We start from the raw sequence: 10,824 nt of genomic DNA, 5'->3' as shown, positions 1-10,824 counted from the left end.
GAGGAAATTGAGGCTTACAGAAGTTAGATCATTCTCCTTAGGTCATAAAGCTAGTAAGCAGTGGAGCCAGAATTCACTCCCAGACCATCGTCCTCTCCCCTTGCACACACCCCAGGGGTTCCCATAAGGTTGCATATAACAAAAAAAGTCTTTCAAAGCATTGTATCGAGAGATTCTTTGTGGTGGAAAAGTTAGGAACTACTGAGCTCTCCAAAATTCCCCACGGAAAACAAGGTAACCCCAAAATTGGGATCTAGCCCATCTGACTCCCAATCCAGTGCTCATCAGCTGTGTCATATGTGTTCTTCTGACGTTCTAAATATAACTCAATTAGCAATATTAGGAAGTGTGACTAATTCTTACAGTGGAAAGATAAATATGATTTTAATTAATGGATTTGCTTCTTTGGTCATTTGCTTTACTGTTCAGTCATATACCATGTTTTCACTCTAACCGAGGTGGTATCATCTATGTATTTTCAATTTATTAAGCCAGAAGCTAGACTCATACTAACAGTGTGTGCATGGCTAACTAGAGAAGCTGTTCTGTTTATTCTTTTCCTTCCCACAGAACAGATATTTCTCCCACCCCCAACTTTTTTTACTGGTGTCTTGGAAGACTACCAGTCTCAGGATCTATAAACAAGTGCTTTCCTTCAGATAGAGCTTTTATCTCAATTGGACAGAGAAAGATAGATTACTCCCTCGCTGATAAAGGGCTTTTTCAAGATTTTTATGTAACTTCTGCTACGAGTTGGAGAATACTACTCTGGAAAAGGGGGGAAAATATTAAGTCCTTATTGCTGGATATAGAGTTCTATTTTTTCTGAGTAACATGGTGATTACAGATAAAATAACTGAATAAGAAATAATTTGACATCACCACATTGTAGTTGAATTTCATCAAAGGAGAACTGGGCAATCTTCCATGAACCCATGGGATAATCTGCACATGTTGCTTCTTTCCCTAGGGAAGAAAGAGGCTGCTGGAACCAGCTATTCCCGGAAAGTCTATCTGAAGCTGCTGTTTGCTTAAGCATTAGCTTGGCTTATCCTCTCTTCCAACACTGCCACCAACCAATCTGCTTAGAGAAAATCTGAGAAATAACACATCCTGAAGGCCAACTGATTAGCTGTCAAACTGAAACAGGAAAATGTTTTCTAGCCAGGGTTCCCTGTGCTCATCTCTATGCAAAAGCACTGGCACAGCTCTTAATTTCCAGTTACAATGAACAGGATATTAACTGTAGCCATGTTATTTTACATTGGGGTTTTTGCAAGGTCTAGTTATATAATAATAACATACCTAGTCTTGGCTTTTAGATTCTCTTTCTTCAGAGGCCAGATAAATTGAGAGGCAAGGCAGGCAGCTTCCTAGAGCAACAAGCTGTAAGAGGTGACTAACATATCATGAAAATAAGCCATACATATAGTCCCAGTTAGCCTGGGTATAATGTGATTGGTCTCACTAATCTTGAAATAGACAACATTCTGGAGTGGGAAAATACACACACATTTACCCATCTCTTCTGAATATTTTGGCAATGTCTTTGTGCAAAAAAGTAATTAGTTGCCCCAACCAAAATTCTAAAATCAAATAACGTATGGCATAATGATTACTGAAATGAATGGGTTTTTTAATTATCCAAATTTAAACCATTTAAAATACTGCCTAAGATGTCTGATTCAGAAAATCATACACAAGGGCAAATAAGAACTGCAGAATCAAAAAAATTCATCTGCCAATGAAATAAATTAAATAAATGGCTCTAATTCTATGCAATTTTCATTACTGTAAACTAGTTTTTTCCTCTCCCACTAAATAAATGTTAAGAATTGATTTAAAGAATATCAGTTTGATGTGGTATTGAATCACTAGCTTGCTTGGAGTGTTCACATGGTAGTCTTGAGCTAATGTCAGAGCCACTCAAAATTTTTCAGCAGAAAAAAAGAAAAGAAAGGAAGAAAGGAAGGGAGGGAAAGGGAGGGGAGGGGAGGGGACAGAGGGAGGTGGGGAGGAAGGAAACGTAAATGGACCATGTGACCTAGCCATTCCACTCCTGGGTATTTACTCAACAGATTCATACACAAATGTTCATAGCCAGAAACTGGGAACGCCACAACTGTCCATCAGCAGGTGAATGAATAAAGCAATCGTGCCACATCCACACAATGGAATGCTACTCAGCGATAAAAAGGAAAGCACTACTGAGACACACAACAACCTGGATGAGTTTCACAACAATTACGCCAAGTGAAAGAAACCAAACAAAAAGACTACATACTGTAAGATTCTATTTATATAAAATTCTAGAGAATGCAAAACGATTTCTAGTGGCAGAAAGCAGATCAGTGGTTGCTTGAGTAAGGAGTAGGCATGAAGGGATGGAAGGGAAGGATTTACAGGGGGCACAAAGAAAATATCTTGTTCTTCAATAAAACATTCACTTTGAGATTTTTACATACACTGATGATTTTTGCCTGAATCAATTATTACTGTGATGGCTATGAAACGATATGTATTCATTTTATTTTCACTGTCCTCAAGCTCTGCTGAACTCTAGATCCTGACTGAGTCAGTAGTGCTCTGGAGTGCCTCTTGGACCTGTCTTTGCCTCCTGAAGTCTTACTTACCATTTGCAAAAGGCTCAACTTGTAGTTTCAGAGGAAGGGGGCATTCCCAGGAAGAGTGAGAAAGATGTGGGGCTCAGGATGATGCTATCAGATACATTGAACTAATTTCTGTGCCCCCTTATTCTGGTTCCAGAGAAATAAAACAGTTACTAGTGAGACTGATGATATTTTGTGTCACTTGCATCTCAGAGATTTTGTACCTTGTCTTGTATTTGTTCCAAGATCTTATCAGGTTCTCTTTTTCTCTGGACAAATCTAGATCTTCAGCTCTGAAACCAAATTTGGACTCTTGGTTCTGGAACCCCAATTTCTTTAGCAAGTCATTCTCTGGAATCAATCCCAGGGTAAGTGTTGTACTTGAATGCTTTGATGGAAGAGCATAATTGGGAAAAGGTATAGGAGGTCCAGCACCACCTGGCTTCTCTATCTTGAATCTCTGCAGGAGGGTTTTGCCTGTGAGCTTGGCTTGATTCTAAAGCCCGTTCGAGTTCTGTTCTTTTCCGGAATGAGTGTTGAGCTCTTCAATTCTGAAATGAAATCTGGATTCTAAACTCTACAAAATTAATTTCTAAAGCAAGTTTTCGTTTGGTAGCATAACCCGGGTGTTCTAGTTTGCTAATGCTGCCAGAATGCAAAACACCAGAGATAGATTGGCTTTTATAAAAGGGGTTTATTTGGTTACAAAGTTACAGTCTTAAGGCCATAAAACATCCATCAACAAAGGGTACCTTCACTGGAGGATGGCCAGTGGTGTCTGGAAAACCTCTGTTAGCTGGGAAGGCATGTGGCTGGTGTCTGCTCCAAAGTTCTGGGTTCAAAATGGCTTTCTCCCAGGACGTTCCTCTCTAGGCTGCAGTTCCTCAAAAATGTCACTCCTGGTTGCACTTGGGATATTTGTCCTCTCTCAGCTTCTCCAGAGCAAGAGTCTGCTTTCAACGGCCTTCTTCAAAATGTCTCTCATCCACAGCTCCTGTGCTTTCTTCAAAGTGTCCCTCTTGGCTATGGCTCCTCTTCAAAATATCACTCACAGCTGCACTGAGTTCCCTCTGCCCATCAGCTCATTTACATGGCTCCACTGACAAGGCCCACCCTGAATGGGCGGGGCCACGCCTCCATGGAAATTATCTCATCAGAGTTATCACCTACAGTTGGGTGGGGCACATTTCCATGGAATCACTCAAAGAATTACAATCTAATCAACACTGATAACATCTGCCCACACAAGATTACATCAAAGATAATGGCGTTTGGGGGACACAATATATTCAAACTGGCACACAGGGTAAGGATTTTGGTTGAAAGTGTCAATGAGGATTTTCAACTGATCCTCTGTAAATCTGGTGCTTCTGCACCTTTGATGTGCAGCAATCATCTTGTTTGGGGTTGTTCTAGGCCATGTTGAAAGAGATTCCTGGTTGTTCAAACATGTGACTAGGAGTCACAAATAATCCTTTAAGCAGATTCTGGGCTGTTGAGAAACTGCTTATATCACCCTCATCTCCATCTATCATTTCAGAATGAACATAGGTAAGAAAGGGTAAAGTAGTACAAGTCAACAGAGCCTTTTCGTTTGTTTGTTTCAACTAGGCTGGCACCTAGTACAGAGCTTAGCAAATACTAAACATTCAATAAATATGTTTGGCTAAATCTAGGTAACCCTAAACATTTTCAGCTATTCTTGCAATAAATATTTTTAAGTATCTACTAGGTGCCTAGGAACATTTAGAACTTTGATATTATGGATTAATTTAGTAATTTTGATGTATCTAATTGTTAATAAACTATTATATCAATAAATGGTATTCAAAAGTTTTCAGTTTGGGAATCTTGAGGTCCCTTCTCTAAAATGTCATACAACAAAAATAACTCTATCGGCATCACTGGAATAAATTCTTACAACTGCTGTCACAAGAATCGCTGTCACTTTTATTGCCATCACTGCTGGTGCAACAAAAGTGGAGGCATGTAAACATCCCATCCACTCATTTCCCTTTCCAACAGCGTGGCTGGCTCAGAAGAAACTTCCCACCACAAAAATAACTAAACCTTACATAGTTTTTAAATGGATTGCTGGGATTTGTTCTTCCACTTGGATAAAGAAAGCTGAAAAGAATATCATGCCTACTCTTACAGTAAGAAAAAAACGATGAACTATCCATCAAATCATAGCTTTTCTTGAATACATCAAAGAAATGAGGCCACAGGGACACCAATTAACCTGAATTCTAAGGAAAAACAAGACACCTCCAAGGAGAGATGGAATGTGAGCACCGGCTTACTTGTGGCAGAACACAGGAAGAGTGTGGCAAGAAGGGTTCAACTAAAAATTTTAATGAATTATTAAAGGTAGAATGTAGACTAGCATGAGGACACAACCCTGAGTTCACAGCCACAAAGGGAGTTCACATCTACTTGTAGACTCTACGCAGACTCCCTCCAGGTGCTAATAAGAAAGCTGGGGACAGGGCTGAGGCCGTAGAAAACCTCTCTATGAGCACAGGAGGAGACCTAGTGCACCTGGAGAAAGGTAAAAGAAAGTACCTATGCTTGTAGCCAGAGATAGGAGATCATCCTAGACCCAGATCATTAAGCATTACCTCCCACTAAGGGAGAAGCCGGATCCCTGAGAAAGCCTGTCCCTAAAACCAACAGATGGATACAGGCCCTATCACAACGGAGGCAGGATCAGAACAAAGAAATCCCTGTCCCACCACCACCACCAGGATAGCAACCATTAATAATGATTTTTAAAAGAGGTATAAATAATGAACCAATAGTGGAGATAAAGTGATATCATAAAAAAACTTAATTATTCCAAAATCAGGCAGAAATTGAGGTAGGAAAAAAACAAAGAACAGATGGAATAAATGGAAAACAACTAATGATTGAAGAATTTTAATTCAAACATATCAATAACTACATTAATTATAAATGGGCAAAACATATCAGTTAAAATACAGATCATAAGATTAGCATAATTAAAAAGTAAAACCTAACAATTTACTATTCTATAAGAAGCCAACTTGAAACATAAAGACATGGATAGGTTAAAAGTAAAAGGATGGAAAAAGGTGTAGCATGCAAACTTTAATCAAAAGAAAGCTGAAGGGGCTATAATAATATCAGACAACATAGATTTTAGAACAAAGAATATTACCAAGGATAAAGAGGGAAGTTGCATAACGATAAAGGGGTCCATCAGCCAAGAAGTCACAGCATTCCTAAATGTATAGGCACTTAACAACAGAGTTTCAAAATACACAAAGCAAAACTGATAGAACTGAAAGACAAAATAGAAAAATCCACAACTCTTGAGCTCACCCCAAGGTCTAGGAGCTAAACCTGAGATTCTCACATTTAGCTGGGCCTACTGTAGGGGCTGAAGTGGTTCCAGATAAGTAGCACCCCTGGCACATACCTGAAGGTAAAACCAATTCTTTTTGGAGGAAAGCAGACTTGATTTAGACCCTGAGGATTCCAACTGATTGAGATCAATAAAATATGAGCTCACAGTGCAAGACTGTCAAACACATAGATATAAGCTACTATGAATAAAATTGCAGAAACAACAAACAATAACTTAGAATCCCAAGGACTTTAGTATTGGAATTATCAGACACAGAATATAAAATAAATTTATATGAAGAAGGACAAAAATTTGTATAAAAGAGAGATAAAAATGAGCAATGAGCAAGAAACAAAACATATCAAAAATGGGCAAATATTTTTTTAATAAGCAAATATATCTTTAATATTGGATCATTGACAGTAAAGGCTCAATAGATGAGTTAATGGCAGATTCTGTGTAGTTGAAAGAGAATTGGCAAACTCGAGGTTAGATTAGAAAAGGTAACCCTGCTGCAAAGAGAGACAGGGAAGAATGTGCCATGTACCAAGTGGCATGAATGAAAATAAATCTAATTCTAGACACATTTTAGTGAAACTTAAGAACACAAAAGAGAAAAAGATCTTAAATGCTGAAGTAACCGTATTATCTATTGTTCAAACCGAGGAACTTTTTTGGAGTGAAAGAGGACACTCTTAACAATTACCCTAAGACAGCAGACTTATACCCAGATGCAAAGGCACCCTATTAAACACAGTCCATGAGAAATGAAGGTCACCTACAAAGAATGATAATTAGATTGATAGTGGGCTTCTCAGCTTCAGCAATGGAAGCCAAAGGGCTGTTGAATAATATCTAGAAAGTGGTGAGAATAAACAACAATGGACCTAGTATTATGAACTCAGCAAAATTATGTTTCAAGAATAAAGCTGATTGCAGTGGATGGAGGTGGCCTAAGGGAACATCAATTGATGAACGGAATGGTGAACTGTGGTGTAGGCATATAATAGAATATTGAGCAGCTACAAGAAGGGAGAGGTTGTGAGGCATGCAACTAGGTGAATGGATCTTGAGAGCAGCATTTTGAGTGAAATAAGCCAGAAATGAAAAGACAAACATCACAATGCCTCACTAATACAGATTAACTATAATGTGTAAACTCTGAGAATTAGTCTTAGAGCACAGGTTTTCAGGAGAAGGCTTTATTGTAAAGTTCCCTAGATTGTAAGCTCTTACAGCAGTCACATCTGTCCCTGAGTTGTAATGGTTATCTCTAAATTCTGAGATGCTGGGCTCTTTGTGTATAACCTGGATGGTCCTTGGAACTTCGAGTATCTGTGTGACACCTGAGACTCAGAGCTAGGTTCAGCAGCTATGAATGTCAGTATTACCGCACACTGCAGCTGCTAAAAAGGCTGCAAAAGAGTTCAGATTTCAGTTAGAGGTATGAATGAAGCAGATCTGGTTAGGACTAAGGCAAATCAGACTAAAGAGTGAAGGATGATATTGGTTGTGTTTTAAAACTTCAACTTCTGTGTGAGACCAAAGCAAGAGATGTTTATTTGGTGCAAAATCTATATTTTCTGTAGCACGCTAAATAATTTAACTTTGTGGTCAGTTTATTCAAACACTATAATTACAGGGAACTTTGAATAGGGAGTGAGATCTGGTTGGTTTGTACAGGTTAGTGTGAAATCCCAATACGTCCCAAAGTAATTTGGGCAGAGAATAAACACGTATTTGCAAAGCCTCCCTGAGGGACTGAAGGAAACTATGGAAATATTAAACTTCCCCACCTGGGGAATTACTGATATTCTCACAAGCATTGGAAACTACCAATTTAGAAGGTCAAGCCCTTGATCTTGGGGCTTGCCCTTATGAAGCTTCTCACTGCAAAGGAGAGGCCAAGCCTACTTATAATTGCACCTAAGAATCTCCCCCAGAGAACCTCTTTGTCGCTCAGACGTGGCCCCTCTCTCTCTCTCTAAGCCAACTCAGCAGCTAAACTCACTGCTCCCCCCCCCCCAATGTGGGACATGACTCCCAAGGGTGTAAATCTCCCTGGCAATCAATGTGGGACATGACTCCCGGGAATGAGCCTGGACCTGGCATCATGAGATTGAGAAAGCCGTCTTGACCAAAAGGGGGAAGAGAAATGAAACAAAATAAACTTTCAGTGGCTGAGAGATTTCAAATGGAGTCAAGAGGTCATTCTGGAGATTATTCTAACGTGTTAGATATCATTTTTTAGTTTTCAGTGTATTGGAATAGCTAGAAGGAAATACCTGAAACTGTTGAACTGCAACCCAGTAGCCTTGATTTTTGAAGATGACTGTATAACTATGTAGCTTACACGGTGTGACTGTGTGATTGTAGAAACCCTGTGGCTCACACTCCCTTTATCCAGTGTATGGACAGATGGGTAGAAAAATAGGAACAAAAAATTAAATGAATGGGGGAATGGGGGGGATCGTGTGTTTTGGGTGTTCTTCTTTACTTGTATTTTTAATGCATATTTTTATTTTATTTTGGAGTAATGAAAATGCTCAAAAGTTGATTTTGGTGATGAATGCACAACTATATGATGGTATTGTGAACAACTGATTGTACACTGTGGATGACTGTAGGGTATGTGAATATATTTCAATAAAATTCAATTTAAAATAAAATAAAATAAACGAGGCAAAATAGAAAAAAAGAATAAAGCTGAAATTAACACTTTCAGATAAGCAAAAACTGAAACTTTATCTCTAGTGCATCTTCACTAAAGGAACTTCTGAAGGAATTTCGGGGACAGGGGGGAATACCACAGGCACAAAGTGTGGAATATAAGATGGAATGAGTGAACAAAGAAACCAAGAAATGGTAAACATGTGAGTCTAACTAAACATATATCATCTATATCATCTTTATAAAATAATAATGTCTAGCCGAGAGATCACTCTGGTGGGCACTCTTACGCACACTTTAGACAACCTTTTTTAGGTTCTAAAGAATTGGGGTAGCTGGTGGTGGATACCTGAAACTATTAAACTACAACCCAGAACCCATGAATCTCGAAGACAGTTGTATAAAAATGTAGCTTATGAGGGGTGACAGTGGGATTGGGAATGCCATAAGGACCAAACTCCACTTTGTCTAGTTTATGGATCGATGTGTAGAAAAGTAGGGGAAGCAAACAAACAGACAAAGGTACCTAGTGTTCTTTTTTACTTCAATTGCTCTTTTTCACTCTAATTATTATTCTTGTTATTTTTGTGTGTGTGCTAATGTAGGTGTCAGGGATTGATTTAGGTGATGAATGTACAACTATGTAATGGTACTGTAAACAATCGAAAGTACAATTTGTTTTGTATGACTGCGTGGTATGTGAATATATCTCAATAAAATGATGATTAAAAAAAAATAATAATAATAATAATGTCTAACTTGGGTTAAAAAAAAAAGACAAAACTAAATCCAGGACAACAGTATATAAGTGGGAGGAAGTGATCACAAGGAAATGTTCTAAAGCTCTTCTATGATCTTAGAAAGGAAAGAGGCTGATTAACATTAGATGAAATACGTATGGTAAAATACTAAGGGTAACTACTAAAATAAAAGAAATAAAGGGTATAATTCCCAAATCAGTAGAAGAAGTAAAATGGAATAAGAAGAAATTTCAATTAAAAAAAAAGGGACAACAATTAAGGAGTCTGACCATACCAAGTATTAGCAAGATTGTAGAGTTATGGAATTATGAATACATACATTGGGAAAGTATTTGGCATTTTGAGATATGCATTCTAAACAACCCAGCAGTTCCACTCAGGCCTGTACAGTAGAAAAACTTATGTACATATGTAAAGAAACAAGAATGATTTTAGCAGCATTTGTTCATAATATTAAAAATTGGAAATGACCTAAATGTATATCAACTGGAGAATGAATAAATAAATTTTGGATTACCCAAAGGAGTCTTACATAGCAGTAAATGAATGAAAAACAATGACATGCAATAAGATAATATGGATAATGTTAAGGGAAAACAGCAAATCACAAAAGACTACCTCATTGTGATGCCATTTTTATACAGCAACAAAAAAGCAAAACTCAAAAGCAAATTATCTAGGGATATATCCATATTTTTAAAAAGCAAAGATATGGTAAAGATAAGATTCAAGATAATGGTCACCTCTTGGGGAGAAGCAGGGCAATGGGACTACAAAGAAGGCCACAGTTACCTCCCAATTTTGGTGATGTTCTAATTCATAAGTCGGGTCATGGGCATATGAGCCTTCATTTAATGCATCATTACTTATAGATACTTGTATAATCATATATAATATCATACGTAATATATATACATAATTACTTATACATATTCTTTTTATTTATCAGATGTTACCTAAGAATTTTAGGTATTACAAATGCCTCATAAGATTATTTTCATGTAGATTTATTTGGGGTTGAGTGCTAACTCACTTACACCACTTCATAGTTGACTTAATTTCTTGTTATATTCTTAGAGTAATTTAGTTGAGGGTGTAGAATTATAGGAAGTCTTTGTAGAGAAAAGAATGTGTCTCAGGTACTTGACCAACCCTGTGCCAGTCTTCTCCCCAATCCACTGCAGTTTGAAATCTGTGATTTTTTTTTTATCCCATGATCATGGCAACAGTGTAGGCAAGAATTGCCTTTTCTTTTCATCTCCTTATCCTTGTAAATTAATGATTTGATAGTATAATCAGACGGACTACTTTCTTTAGAGTAGGAGCTCTCATTCTTGGCGTGATTGACATTTTGGGTGGGACAATTCTTTGATGTAGGCACTGTCCTGTACAGCGTTAAGATGCTTAGCGGCAT

At 37.8% G+C, this 10,824-nt stretch overlaps 1 pseudogene; it reads right to left on the bottom strand.

The window, feature by feature from the left end:
• Window positions 1–2,818: 2,818 nt before the first annotated feature.
• Window positions 2,819–10,824, bottom strand: LOC119516433 (annotated as a pseudogene).

This window comes from Choloepus didactylus, chromosome 20 (genome assembly GCF_015220235.1).
Source record: "Choloepus didactylus isolate mChoDid1 chromosome 20, mChoDid1.pri, whole genome shotgun sequence".
Taxonomy (NCBI): Eukaryota; Metazoa; Chordata; class Mammalia; order Pilosa; family Megalonychidae; genus Choloepus; species Choloepus didactylus.
Note: the sequence above shows the minus strand (reverse complement) of the source record. Positions and strands in the feature narration are given on the sequence as shown.